This window comes from Panthera pardus, unplaced genomic scaffold, assembly GCF_024362965.1.
Source record: "Panthera pardus isolate Hobbes unplaced genomic scaffold, ASM2436296v1 HiC_scaffold_1, whole genome shotgun sequence".
Lineage (NCBI taxonomy): Eukaryota > Metazoa > Chordata > Mammalia > Carnivora > Felidae > Panthera > Panthera pardus.
Window position 1 is genome coordinate 73,031,212 of NW_026526654.1, and position 15,284 is coordinate 73,046,495.

Below are 15,284 nucleotides of genomic sequence, written 5' to 3' on the forward strand. Positions count from 1 at the left end.
TACTTGACCCTAAAAAGCTATCAATCCTTGAGAGACATGGAAAAACCTTAAATGAAGTAAAAGAAGTCAATCTGAAAAGGCTACATGCTGTATGATTCCGGCTATAGGACATTCTGGAAAAGGCAAAACTATGGAGACAGTAAAAAGATGAGGCGTTTTCAGGGATTGTGGAGGTTGGCAGAGAACAGCCAAAGCACAAAGAATTTTTAGGGCCAGGACACTGTTCTGTGACAGCTACATGTCTTCAAACATTTGTCCAAACCCACAGCGTGTGCACCGCCAAGAGTGAGCTCTACGATAAGCTATGGATTTGGGACGTTGTATTTGTCAGTGTAGGTTCAACAATTGTGACAAGTGTGTTCTCTGGTGAGGGGTGCTGATAGTAAGGAAGTCTGTGCATCCACAGCGACAGGAGCCACTGGGAAATTTCTGTACCTTCCCCTCAGTTTTTCTGTGAACCTAAAAATGCTCTAAAAAAAAAAAAAGTCTCAAAAAATTCTATTAGCTTGACACTGTGATCCTTGCTGAAATGTAATAACTCCAGGAAATAGGAGTGCATTAAACTGAGAAGTCACTGAAGGCTTTTGCTGAGCGAGTTTTAAGACCCTTGGGAAAAGCGGATTTTTACAGGGAAGGAATCACGGACTGGGAATTGAGTGCAAACAGAGGCACAGCAGAGGCAAGCGTCTCAGGCACTACAGCTGTCCTCCACCCTGTCTGGCTGCTGCTTGTTCATTCATTCGGCAGATGTTACTTCCATGCCTAGAAAGTGCCAGGCACCATTTGAGGCTCTTAGGACATCAGTAAATGAAACAGATGAAGCCCCCTGTCCTCCCAGAGCTTACTCTTTAGCAGGAAGGGATAGAAAATAGATAATAAACACACGAAATTAAATCATATAGTATTTTAGAAGGTGATTAGTTGCTACAGGGGGTGGGGGGGAAAGCAGAGCTAGGGAAGGGGGTTAGGAATGCCAAGGTGGTAGGGGCAGGTGCTAATTTTAAATATGGCGGGCGGTTTGCTTTTTCAAATACGTAATGCGGTTAAGAGTCCACTGAGTATATAATCAGATCCCAGGCTTGAAAACCGTAAAGTGCATCCGCGACAACTGCTAGACACTGAAAATTCACTTAACACATGGGCTCAGGGGTAGCAAAGGTATTTATTATCCCCTGTGGATATTGATAGATGTTCAAATCACATCACATTATCTCCTTTATTGTGTTGTGGGTCCAAGGGATGTGCCGAGTTTCCCAATCAAAAGCAAAGGCAAAAATGTCTGTTTTCAGGGAAGACACACCTTCGCCTCGTCTTCATCTGTAGGCTTCCACAGGTACAAATCACACCTAATTTGTCGGATATTTCTTTCAACGACATATGCAAATGTTTAAATATTTGAGTTAAATACGCTTCCCAAAGATGATGATTATTATGTGTTGAGAGTGAAAGAATAAAAGACCAGAGAAAGGATTGCCTCAGTATGCTGTCCTTTTCTCATAGAAGGTAGCCCTTAATCACCAGGTTCTGTTCTCTGTCATTAGCATTCAGAGGGTTGAAAAAGCATTTCTTGGGAAATGAAGCTCATTGAAAATTGCAGGGGAGAAACGATCCTGAAAATCACACCTAAGAGCAAGAATTCAAGTCAAGATGACTTTGTGTTAGATCGACAGAACGATGCCTGGCGATTTGCTTTGTGTTGCATTTAGTCCCTAAATCGCTACTTCCGTAAATCAGTTCTTAACAAAACCTATGGGCTAGGACTGGAAGGGAAAAGAAAGAAGTGATCAAAAAGTTAACAATCTGACCAACGTAATTACTGACTGAAACGGTGAAGACTTGTGAAGCAAGAATCCGTAACCGGAGTACCTGTAGCAGATGTTTTAGGCATTAAGTTACCCGGGTAACAGATGGGGTTCTGGTTTCAGTGTCTTCAGTGTGAGGTAGCTTTGAGAAATCTATGGGACACATTTCTTAGTGGGAGAGGGATTTGCTATCCCACATCCAGTCCCCTTTGCTATTGGGTGGAAATCCCTTTGGGGGTTGCAACGGTCAGCTAGATCCTTCCTCTGCCTGCTCCCAGAGCACAGGCAATATGATGGAGGAGCAACCAGTGGGATGTCCCAAGTGGAGACTCTGAATTCTGTGTGGGATATCAGGATGGTGACCAAGTGGTTAGTTCACTACACACGGAGCATAGTTGTAATGGTGACCACAGCAGTATCTGTGGTCATGTCTACAGAGGTAGCCTGTCGGCAAAGTCAAACTTGCCCTCTTGTGGGACTTGTCTCTAATTCTAGCTACATAAACTGGAGGTGTCCTGTTCCAGCCCTGAAGTCTGTCTTCCCAACCTTACTGGCAATTCTAACGTTCACAGGTCGGGTAAAATAAATTCACTTTCTGTTCAAGTTTCCTTCTCCAACCAAGATCTCTGACTGATAATATCCATGTGTAACCTGAAAGATGAACTCCTTCGTCTCACAAAAGAGGAGAGGTTGTCTGAGAGAGGTTGTGACTTTTTCTGGGCTACTCAGCAACATGGTGTTCATAAGACCATGGCTTAAATGTCGAAAAGATTACGAAAATAAAGCATGAGATGGCAGAACTAAGTCAGAGATAGATTTCAAGTTCAAGCCTTGGGAATGAGTGAACTCCCCATTTGAGGGAATGTGGTACATACACCAAAGGAGAGTGGGAACCGAACCACAGGAACATTTAGTTCTAAGCACTGATTAAAAAACAAAAACAAACACCAGAGTCCATACTAAGGCAGACTAGGAAGAGGTTGATAAAATACTAAGAGAAGGAACAGGAGTATAATTGTCATTGAAAGCAAAGCGCGAAAAGTGATTCCAAAAAGAGTTAATTGATCAGTAGTTGATGACATTGTCAACAGACCAGTAACATTCTGGTCACCAAGTACAATATGCGGGGGCGCAGGGGGAGTTACCAAGCAACTCGCTGACCCTGGCTAGGTGCCCTAGACTTCCACTCGATATGGACACTCTCTACCTGGAGCTGGCATCAGATCCCACAGGTTAAGGGTTCCATCCTACAAGACTGCCCCCGCTTCATACCCCATCACAAGCCCAGCTTGTTACCTGCGCCACTGACCGCCCGGCTATCCGTCAGAGGATCCAATGTCCCCTCCTTACGTTCAGTTAATTTGCTAGAGCGGCCCACAGGTCGCAGAGGAACGTTTTGCTTGTTAGATTACTGGTTGATTACAAAAGGACAGAACTGAGGAGCGGTCCGATGGAAGACGTGCATAGGGCCAGGTGTGGAAAAAGGGTGTGGAGCTTCCATGCTTTCTGAGCTCACCACCCAACACCTCCGTGTGTTCACCAAGCCGGAAGCTGTCCAAACCCTGTCCTTTTGGGGCTTTTATAAAGGCTTCATTACGTAGACATGATTGATGAAATCATTGACCATTGGTGATTAAACTCAATCTTCAGACCCTCTCCCCTCCCCTGAGTTTGGAGAGTGGGACTGAAAGTTCCAACCCGCTGATCACAGGGTTGGGGCCCCTGGCAACCCCCCCTCCCATCTGTGAGGTCACCTCATTAACATAAAAAGTCACCTCATTCACATAAAAAAGACCTCTTTATTGCTCTGATTTTTATTGCTCTGTGCCAGAAACCAGGAGGAAGATCACATATATATATTTATTGTTAATCACAATATCCCCAGTATGAATCGAGAACTTTGTAATTACGAGTTTATTTACAAATTAAGATATCTTTAAGACACAGGTCTTTAAAGAGACCAAAGACCACTTTGCAAAAGACACAGAGTAAGTGAGGATATGATAGTGAGAGTTACTTTTTCTTTTGGAACGTTTTGTGTAGGAAGAAAGACGGAAATGAGATTGTGTGCTGAGCATCAGAGGAGATATTTTTGTACAGGACAGATGTTTCGAGCACCAAAGAGAAGGAACTAATTTAAAAGAATGTGAGAGATAAGGGTAAAGATGGAGATCCCGTTTCTCTCAACTGTCTCTCAAGAACTTGTGTGCAGCCAGGAGAATTATTTAATCAATTCAGGTTACGAATTGTTAAATATTCAAATATTTGAATATTGGGATTTGTACCCGTTCTCTCTTCAGACCATTGATGGCTGGCTGAAGATTCTTTTCGTTTGGCTTCATGTAGCTGTGGCCATAGCCAGTTGTATGGCTAATCATATTTTCTACGTTTGACTCAATTGTTATAACTTGTTTTCAGTGTGCCCTACCACACAGCAAGGACTAGATGCTATGCATTTAGCAGGCAGATACATTCGTCACCAGCGGGACTGCGCCACTCTTTCAAAACAATTACCTGGATAAGTCGAGCCAGAGAAGATTGGCTGCCTGGGATACCTGGCTGCTTCATGCCTGTGTATGGAGTTTGGATGCACTCTGAGTGAGTGACACTATTGATTTCATGCTGTGTATTTCACACTGGGCTCACACGGTGAAAACCCAGCAGCCTCACCTGCCATCCCTAGGTAACCTCTCTAGAGAAACTATGATGACATTATCCGGAAGGAAAGATCTTTCTGGAAAGTTCACAGACTTCAGAAAAGTCGCTCTTCCAGCTGGTGCACTTTGATGGACCTAGCATCCAATTCTGAGTCGCTCTGGCGTAAGTGGTATTGATAAAATTTCCCTACCTGCCTTCTGGCTGTACCTTGTATATAATAATAGGCTGAATCAGGTTGAATCCTCAACCAGTCTCCAAATTATTAGCTCAGGTTATCGGTGTCAAAAATATTCTCCACTTAGGAGCTCTGCGATCTTGGCAAGTTACTTAACTTCTCAGAGACTCAATCTCCCTTTTTGCCACAATTAAGAGAGAAAAAAAGGTAGTCATCCGTCTCAGAGTAAAAGTCTAAATTCTTATTTTGACATAAAGTCTCTATGTGATCTGATTCCACATTACTCCTTTGACCCAAATTCCTTTGTTCTCATCCTTGATCCTTCCACTGCAGCCACGTGACCTCCCTGTCATCCTCAAAACCCCAAGCCATGGCATCTCGTCAGGGGTTGCTGTTTTCTTTACCTGGGAAGCTGGTCTCCCAGATTCCCCACCAAGGGCTCACCACCCATCTCTTCCATCACATGTAGGGGAGGGGCAGAGAGAGAGAGAGGGAGAGAGAGAGAGATAGAGAGAGAGAGAGAGAGAGAAAGAGAATCCCAAGCAGGCTCCACACTGTCAGCACGGAGCCCAACGTGGGACTTGAACTCGTGAACCGTGAGATCATGACCTGAGCCAAAATCAAGAGTCAGACACTTAACTGACCGAGCCACCCTGGTGCCCCTAAGCTTTAATTTTTAATTTTTCCTGAATAATATTTGGCTCTTATATTTTTGATATTTAATATTTGGTGGTATTTTGTATTTCCAAAATTTCTTGCATCACTTATATTCAGATTTAATTTAACAAACATTTACCAAGGGCCTTCTCTGTACTGGGCACCATTTGTCCAATTTGATCTTTGGCATCATTACTGTCACAGCTCTATAATCAGCTGGTAAATATTTTTGGTTTTCAAAATAGGCATTCTTTCAAATTTGAATAGAAGCAAATTTTTATTCTCTGGGAATACATGTGGAGATGTAGATTATTTTTCTCCCATAACCATGATTCCTTTTCTTTATGCCACATAGACTTTATTAATTAGTTAATTAATTAATTAATGCCATGTAGGCTTCAGCTGCTCAAAATTAGTAGCAGTGCCTCCCTGGGCACTGGAATCACAAACGCACAGAGATACCTGCACCACGATAATCCTTCTCACCCATCTGTCTGCTCCTGGCCAGAAATGATTTTACACCATTTTTCCGAGAAAGAATATACTGTATTTGGGAGTCGTTCTTCCAGGAATGTACACTTCCACCATAATATTATAAGAATGAATCTTGTGTGATATCATAATTCTCATTTTATAGATGAAGAAATTAAGGCGGACGATTTAATAAATTTCCTAAGGTACCAAATCAAGTTTATGATAGAACCTGGATTGAACTTCACTCAAAGGTCAAATGGCCAACCTCTGAGTGGCTTTCTGAAGCTCACTGATATTTATTAGTGTGCAATTTCTCTCCTAAAGATAAATAACATTATTTTGCACAAATCAGTATCTTGTAAAGGCATAAAATTATACACCTTTTGACTCCAGAAATGACTCCATTTGAACTTCTCTCTCAAAACTGGTGTTTAATTTATAAATGCAAGAGTACAATTTTCAGAGATGCAGTTAAAATCCCATTACAACTAACTCTCTGGGATGTGCTAATTAATAACTTGGAGTGGAATTTTGCTATAGTGAATATGAAATTTAGGCATCAAATTCCTAAACAGTAAGAATAGGAGAGGACACAAGCCTGGTGTGTGAATGCTCTAAAATAAATTTTATTTATTTATTTTTTTAACGTTTATTTATTTTTCAGACAGAGAGAGACACAGCATGAACGGGGGAGGGGCAGAGAGAGAGGGAAACACAGAATCGGAAGCAGGCTCCAGGCTCTGAGCCATCAGCCCAGAGCCCGACGCGCGGCTGGAACCCGCGGACCGCGAGATCGTGACCTGAGCCAAAGTCGGACGCTCAACCGACTGAGCCACCCAGGCGCCCCTAAAATAAATTTTAAAAAGACAAATGGCAAAGTCTAAGAGGTCGTGATGTTAATGATGGTTACCATTTAGTAAACATCTTAAATGTATCAGACCCTGTACCAAGCCCTTGTCAATTATTTATTCTCACCCCTTTTCTTCTTCAAGGTCTTGCAACTTTGATTTATGAGAAATTCCTACTTAGGGTTAGTTTGGATAAATAATAAGGGGGTTAAACTGTTTCGGTTGCTGTACTCTTCTGAGTTGGTGATGAGAATCTTAAGTGGGAGAGAGTAGGAAAAGGTAAGTTCCAGTTTATATCCATTACCCGAAAACCGATGAAAAGATTCCCTTTTGCCGTGTGGTTCCCAGACAGCTCTAAACACGTTGGTATCAGTTTTAGTAAATCAAGATCCTATCCCCAGATGCTGGTGCTCACCGTTGAACAGGAGGAACACAGTCTAACTTGGGAGGAACAAATAGTCTTTACCGACGGCCGTCAAATATTGGAGGTGCGGCCAGCTCACTCGCCATGGTGCTTTCTCAGGTTGATGTGGAAAGGAAGGATACAAAGAAGAACCACCTGGGCTGCGAACCAATCTTTCCATATCTCACTCCATGCAAAGAAAATGCTCGTCCAATTTATATGTGAGGTTTTATGGAGAAATGCAGTTCATTTTTGTGACGGCACTTGAACCGCAGGACCACTTACACTTATTGTATAATCAATAACTATGTGGCTTTGCAAACAGATTTTTCAAACTCAGTCCACAGAGACCGTCACACTCCTGTCCCACCAGAAGCAGTTTCGGTAGTCTTTTAACCTACAAAGCCGCAGTCATGACTCAAAGGTGTCATAGCCTGGCATCACAACCAGGAAGAATAATCACATCCGTTGTTAATTACATCTAAGACAGTGATAAGGAGAAAATGGTCACATTAATCATGTATTAAGAGACTAAAAATAGCTCCCCCAAATAGGCTGCTGAAATTCACATCACAGCACAGCATGTTGGGCATCTTAAAGCCCTCACTACCCACTACCCAAGAAACAAAGGCTGAAAATCAGCTGAATGAGAGGAAAATTCCCTTATCTGACACAGAACGATAATGAGAAACTTGAACTGTTATGTTGCCAGCACCAAGGTCACTGTAAGTCAATTATTTCATAGGATCTTGCCAAGAGCGTGTGTTTATAACAGTTTAGTACAAATCCAGCTATGTCAAGGTTATAGTATTTAGTTGAAGAGAATGCTTCAAACACCAAAAAACTAAATATTTTTAACCGCAGGATCAAAAGGAGACGCTATTTGCTCCTTATTGTGTACAAGTCAGGACCTAAACAGTTTGGGGCAAAAGAACCTGACAGAAGATAGAATTCCTTATTAATGCACAACACTGTTCTCTAGGTCAAGAGTAGAGTTATAGAATTTCAGAATAGGAGGGGACCGTGGAGGGGGTCTGACTCAACCTCTCATGTTCCAAGGGAGGAAACTGCAGCCAGCCCGGGGATGGGTAAGGAAATTTCACGGGCTTATAATCAGACCAGAACCCAGGCCTCCGGATTTCCTACTGCTTCCCTTTGCTGGGTAGATGTTCCCCCTTGTGGAAAGTGCAGAGTGCTCTCTGCCCCAGTGCCAGACCACATGCAAACCACGTAAACCCCCTTTGTCAAGACACTGTGTCATCCTTGCCCAGACACTAGAAATTCTGGAGCCCACTTCAGAAACCCAAGTCCAGGACAGTTGAATGTAGCCCACGACATTTGGTCCGAGGAATTCCAGCTTCCTATTCAAGCACTAGCCTTTTTTCTTTCAATGTATTAGCTTCTTATCATTCATTCTCCTTACGTTTCTAGAAGGATTGACAAGTGTCTTTCTCCTGCCAATACTTTCATGGTTGTACAACATGTGGGAACCCTCCCCAAGGTTCTGCCTATAGCTACCTTAGTTTTATAACAAAAGTCACAAAAAGGTTGGGGTTTTGTTATTTAGGTTTGAAATACCCCAAATACTTCTTTCAAATATCATTCAAAATTTCATTTTCCAACTCTCCCATTTTCTATCACAATTTCTCTCTCTCTCTCTCTCTCTCTCTCTCTCTCTTTTTTTACTTTTTTTTAACGTTTATTTATTTTTGGGACAGAGAGAGACAGAGCATGAGCAGGGAATGGGCAGAGAGAGAAGGAGACACAGAATCTGAAGCAGGCCCCAGGCTCCGAGCTGTCAGCGCAGAGCCCGATGTGGAACTCAAACCCTCGGATCTTGAGATCATGACCTGAGCTGAAGTTGGACACTCAACAGACTGAGCCACCCAGGCGCCCCTCTATCACGATTTCTCAATACCCAAACCACTAAGACTCAATTTTTGTTCTCCAATCTAGGTTCAGGAGTGAGCTTACCTGGTAGGCTGATACAGGTTTAAAAGTAAATATAATGCCTTTTGTAAATAAATTTCAAGATTATATATCTTCTGGCTGATAAAATTTGCTCTGGCCCTCTATCTCCCTCCGTTTCAAGAAAAAAAAAATATGAAAACATATCTTCTCTTTCTTTCTTCTTCTTTTCCTTCCTTCCTTCCTTCTTTTCTTTTCTATTTCCTTGGAAAGCATGTTTCATCACCTGCTGTTCACCAGGCACTTGACCAGTTGTTGTGGAGTCAGAGAGGAATAATTCATAGTTTATTACTTCAGGGAGCCTGGTGTCCAATGAGAGAGGAAAATGTGTTAAATTCTTTCTTTACAAGTATCCTTTTCACACTTTTGTCGCTGTTGTGAACATGAGGAACAAATCATACACCAAAAAGATATTTGAGTAGAAGAATACTTTAGAAACATCTTAAGACTAACACATTAGTGTTGGTGTTTTAATCTCTAATTTGCCAATTTTCTTTCTTAAGCCATGTCCTCAGTTTCTTCTTTCCTGGAGTTTGAGTACCAAGCCCCATGCCTTCTGGGGGTGGGCCACAGGCGTTGAGAGACATGAATCTCAGGAACACTGCCCGGTAAGTAGGTTCCGATAACAATCCAAAAAACTAACGCTCCAAGCTTAGAGATTCTAGAGCCACAAACACACGAGAAAAAAATGCCCCCAAAATGACTGGAAGAAGACCTTGCTTAGCTCTGAACCACCTGTCCCTCTGCCAAAGCTACGCACTAATCAAATGCCCTGCATGAGAAACATTCTAGAGAAAATCAGGTCTAATTAGATTGAGCGCTTTACTCAATGTTTTAGTTTCCTAATGTGCTATAAAAAATTACCATAAGGTGAGTGGCTTAAAACAACACAAGTCCATTTCCATATCAGCAGATCAGAAGTCAGAAATCAGTTTCACTTGGCTGAAGTCCAGGTGCCCTTGGGGCTGGTTCCTTCTGGAGGGTGTAGAGGAGAATCCTTTTCCTTGTCTTTTCTGGCGTCTAGAGTCTGCTGTGTTCCCTGGTTTGTGAACCGGTCCTTACACTGTTGCAGCTTCTTGCTTCTGTTGTCCTCGTCTCTCCTCATTCCTCCTTTTGACCTTCTTGCCTACCTCTTCTAAAGACGGTTGTGATTACACTGAGCCCCCTGGATTTCCCTGTATTGAAACCTATGTTAATCATATCTGCAAAGTCCCTTTTGTCATATAAGGTGAACAGTCACAGGTTCCGCAGACCAGGACATAAATATTTCTGTGGGGCCCTTATTCAGCCAAAAGTCAGCTCAACCAAGGGAAAAATTCTGATTCACTCAAAGATGTGGGCTGGAAACAAGGCTGAAATGTGGACATTACGACGACCCATTGCTCATTCTCCTAGACTGTTTTTTCATTGCTCAATATGAGAGTTTTTCTTTCTGGGTCAACAGAGACATAGACTCTGGTTATTTGTTTCACCATTTCCTGAGAAATGTTCCCAAGTCTGATGTAGTTTGGTTTACACTCTTACCCCAACGTTGCTTTTGGAACTTGATCCTGACCAATTTTCTCCTATCTATCATGGAGGTAATTGAGTCCCATTGGTATTGACATTCAACTTGAGAGATTTTTCCTATTCCTCCCCTTCCTTTTTAAAAAACTTTCTAGGGTTTTCACAAAATGTTGTCATTGGAGTGCCAGCTGCAAATTTCATTGTTGTGACAATTTCTTTAAATATTGTAATGAACCCATCTAATAAGATGACATCTAATTTTGATGTCCATCAGATAATTCCTATGAAACAAATAATCAGCCTTCGGTTTATAATCTATACATAGTTCAATATAGTCAATATAGTAGTTTATTATTTCAACATTTTTCAACAATTTTTATGGGAAGAGAGGGCCAAAGTCACATTCTATTTAAGGTCACCTATGTTCACACTATTACATTCACATTGTCACTTGTATACAGATAGCACTGAACAATGAACACATATTTGTTGGTCTTTTCTCCCCAACTAAGATTCTTAGTTCTTAATAGGAACAGAACCTTTGACTTTAGCACCCTCAATGATAACTGATAACAGATTGGCCACATAATTGGCAATCAAATTATTTTTGGTTGATTGACTAGTCTTTTCTTAAAAGTCACATTTGGCTGTATGATCTCATTCCTTTTTTAAACAAATAGAATGTGTGGAAACTTGGATTTATTTTTAACAAGAAAAAGAGTGGTGATTTACTTTCAAATAAAATATAAGATTCTTATTTTTTTTTTAATTTTTTTTTAACGTTTATTTATTTTCGAGACAGAGACAGAGCGTGAACAGGGGAGGGGCAGAGAGAGAGGGAGACACAGAATCTGAAACAGGCTCCAGGCTCTGAGCCATCAGCCCAGAGCCCGACGCGGGGCTCGAACTCACGGACCGTGAGATCGTGACCTGAGCTGAAGTCGGACGCCCAACCGACTGAGCCACCCAGGTGCCCCAAGATTCTTATTAATTATAACTCTCCACGATAAAATTTAAAATAAATAAGGAAATTAAATTGTACAGAAATGGGTTGATTGCAAAAGTAAAATATGGTCGTACACTGATTGATTGTTATTTTTTTTTCATCTTCAGCTCTCTAGTGATCTTTAAAAATATCAATGTGTCACGGGGCACCTGGGTGGCTCCATCGATTAAGTGTCTGAGTCTTGATTTAGGCTCAGGTCATGATCTTTCGTTGGTTGAGTTCAAGCCCCACATCGGGCTCTGCGCTGGCAGCGTGGAGCCTGCTTGGGATTCTCTGTCTCTCTCTCTCTCTGCCCCTCCCCAGCTTGTGCTCTCTCTCTTTCTCTCTTAAAATAAATAAACGTGAAAAAAATAATAGATAGATAGATAGATAGATAGATAGATAGATAGATAGATGATAGATAAATCTATGAGTCGAGGCACCTAGGTGGCTCAGTTCGTTGAGCAACAGACTCTCGATTTCAGCTCAGGTCATGATCCCAGGGTTATGGGTCCCACGTTGGGCTCTGTGCTAAATGTAGACAAGCCTGCTTAAGATTCTCTCTCTCTTCCTCTGCACCTGTTACCCACTCGTGCTCTCTCTCTCTCTCTCTCTTTAAAAAAAAAAATCTATGTGCTGCTTTATAATTCCATTAGTTTACTACACCACCCTTGATTCTGATTTATATATCACTGTAATCTTAATATTTACCTTATTTAAAACCTCCATCTTATTTAATTTTCATTTTTAATTTTTATCCCTGTGTTAAGGATACATAAGAGTGCACGGGTCACAGCGTACAACCCAACAAATCTTCATAAAGTACACCCCCTCCCCATCATCTGATGCAGGGACAGAAAAAGGACATCACCAGCATCCCAGACGCCTCCACCCTTCCTCTCCAAGGTCTGCCCCCTCCCCACTTCTCAGGCCATAGAGTAATTTTGCTTGCTTTTGAACTCATTTTATTTTAAATGAATCCTTACTAGTGGCCAACTTTTAAAAGATTCAGATTTCTACATATTCCCACCCCCCTCCCGAAAAAAATTCCTGGGGGATATATTTTCTTTCCTCTTGTTAAAAGATGAATTTAATGATGCAGTTCATTATCCCAATAATGTCATGTTCATAATTAAATCCACTTTTCTCTGACTTGCTAATAAGCTTCCTATGTTTCTTTCCTCTCCGATCCTTTCAGAAAAGCCTTAAAAGTTCCTCTACCCCTTCTGCCCACACATTCCTTCCAGGGACTACTGTCCTTTCCTGTCCCTTGCAGTTCTCGGGCTTGCTCTAGTCTGAATCGACCCTCTTTCATATTCTCAGACAGAGATCATTTTATAGCTTTCAAGATGAAACCCTCTATTTTCCTTTGTGAGTCCACAGTACAGCTGTACTCTTCCTTTCTTAAAAAAAAAAAATCCCATATGTATTAATTATAGAGTGTTGCTTAAATTTCTAAAGATTCCTGGGGCACTTTTAAGCGTCTAATAATTCTCGTTTCACTTGGCCGATTAGCTTTATTCTTAAATTTTTAAATCTGGAATTAGGCTTTATGCTGTTTGGGGCTACGCGTTCACCACATTTTACCAGGCCAAATTCAAGTGGTCACGGGGGCCTCATCCTTATCCACTTCCCTCCCCTTTGTTCGAGGCAGATTGAGACTGCGGCTGGGGCTCTGTTCTCTGCTTCTAACATCAAGGCTTCTCTCTCTGACCAAAGAACCATTTGGATGATGGATATACCATGTGCTTGTTTCCCAGAAGATGACTAGAATAACTCTCCCCAAGGAGATATTTTGAGCACTTGAAGGAATTTGAAGAATTGAAAATTCCAAGTACATCTCATATTCTTGATACACTTGAACTCTAGGGACACAGAATGTTATGGAGGATAAAGCTCTTGACTAGAAGACAGGAAATGTGTTCTTATCTTGGGGAGGCAGCTAACCACCTATAGGGAGGCCGGGTCTTGACATTTTCTTCCTGTGTGGTATTGTGCTACAGGGATCCTCCGTGGATGTGACAAGGGAAGTACCCAGTCCCTCTGGGGGCACAAAAGAATCTGTAAGGGTGCGTATTTTCATGATCCCAAATATAAGAGCAATGAGTCAAAATCTGGGGTTATAGAGATACATGGAGGCTTCACTGAAAAAGCATCATGGAAGAACATAGATTTAAAAATGTTGAAAACACTGAGCGAGGATAACCTCAGATTACTAAGAATCTGATATTTATGAAGAAGATCTTTAGGTTCCTTTCATTTCTGGAATTTTTGGTCGCATCAGTCATTCTCTTTTCCAGTGCCCTGCCCTCTGTGGAATTCTCTATAAATTATGCAGTCCCCACCCAGGGTTTCTGGGCTTTTACTCCTTCAGATTTCCTAATGAAAAGAAATAATTCCTTCTATTCAGGAAGAAATGTAATAAAAAACCCAAGGACCAAGTCCTCTGAGCAAGAAGTTTTCTCACTGAGCCTCTGCTGATGTTCCCTACGGCTTGGTTTTACCAGGATTTGGATGCTGGAGAGAACACGGACTGAAAGCTCAGATCTGAGTCTTTTTGGTCCTGTGGGCTGCACTAACTGTGTGGACAGAGGACGTGCCATTTCATCTCCCTGGTCTCCATCCTTGAACAAAGAGTCACCATCTTGCTTCTTATATAATGTAGAACCAGCCTAGAGTCAGCTCTGGGATGAGGTTTTTTTATTGCAGGGAGACCAGGAGACTCTGAGGCTCTCAGTTGGCCCAAAGAACCTTCCAATTAGAGTAGCGTTTTTCCTTCGAGCAGATCCAGATTGGGGTGAGGGGCAGGAGCCCCCAGAGAAAACCCCTCCAGGAAGAACCAGAAGAGAAGAGTAGAACTCTGAGGACCAGGGGGCTTGAACAAGATGAGTCCCATTCCCATCTCAGACCTGCTGGGATATCAAAAAGGAGACTGGGGTGACAGAACTTGCCAGCGGTCGCCTGGTGGGGGGGGGGGGGGGGGCACATGGGAAACAAACTATGGGGTCTCATTATTACCCTCATAGGAGTAATCAGGGAGGAAGGGAAGCAGGAGGAAAGAAGAGTAGGTCAGAGGACTATTGGGAAGAAGTTTGAAGATGATCACCATGGAAACTTTTTTGAATAGTGTTTTGAAACATTAAATGACACCATATCATTTATGTGTTTTTTATCGTTTGGCCTCATGAACAATGGATCTATAAGAATGAAAATCCAAAGACTGACCGGCAGCCGGCAGCCTCCCGGTGAATTTTTCCTGTCTCTGCACCCTGAATGCAAGGTTCTGGAGCCCTGCGGAAAAGGGACTGGGGATGGAGGTCAGCTCCACGCCAGCAGAAGGCCTTTTCCTGTACCTCAAGTTTGCTTGCCTTGGCATGGAAAAAGGAAACTTACAAGTACAACTGTAAAGGAGTAACTTGCGTGAACAGCGAGTAACTGGAACGCAGGGAGCCAGAAGAAGGTTAAGCTCTCTTACGGTCACGCACAGGCACGTGCGCGCGCACGCAAACACACACACGCACACACGCACGCACACGCGGGAAAGAAAACACCTGAGAAATGGACCATACTTCCCCTAATGACTGCCGGGGGCTGACCGTGGACTCCTTCCAGCAAATGGCAGGATGAGCAATGAGGTTCTTCCTCGGGCTTGGAAGCATTTTGGTCAAAGGAATGGAAGGGCTGAGCCTGTTGCGCTGACTCCCACAGGAAGTGGTGGGCCGAGAGCGCAGCTACAGGCTTTCCTGTGCGGCGTAAATTGGCCCAGTTTGCGCAAAACATTCTTATCTGATGAAGGACTGGAAGTGTG

General features: G+C 42.5%; 1 long non-coding RNA gene across 2 annotated transcripts; it reads right to left on the reverse strand.

Moving 5' to 3' along the window:
* Positions 1-1,145: 1,145 nt before the first annotated feature.
* Positions 1,146-3,496, reverse strand: LOC109266013 (uncharacterized). Of its 2 annotated transcripts, none has more exons than XR_008421492.1 (2): positions 3,099-3,496; positions 1,146-1,623 (listed from the first exon to the last, which is right to left on the reverse strand). It is a non-coding gene; the product is annotated as an uncharacterized LOC109266013 (long non-coding RNA). The 2 variants fall into 2 exon arrangements; XR_002079480.2 differs by having other exon boundaries at positions 1,146-1,760.
* Positions 3,497-15,284: the final 11,788 nt, after the last annotated feature.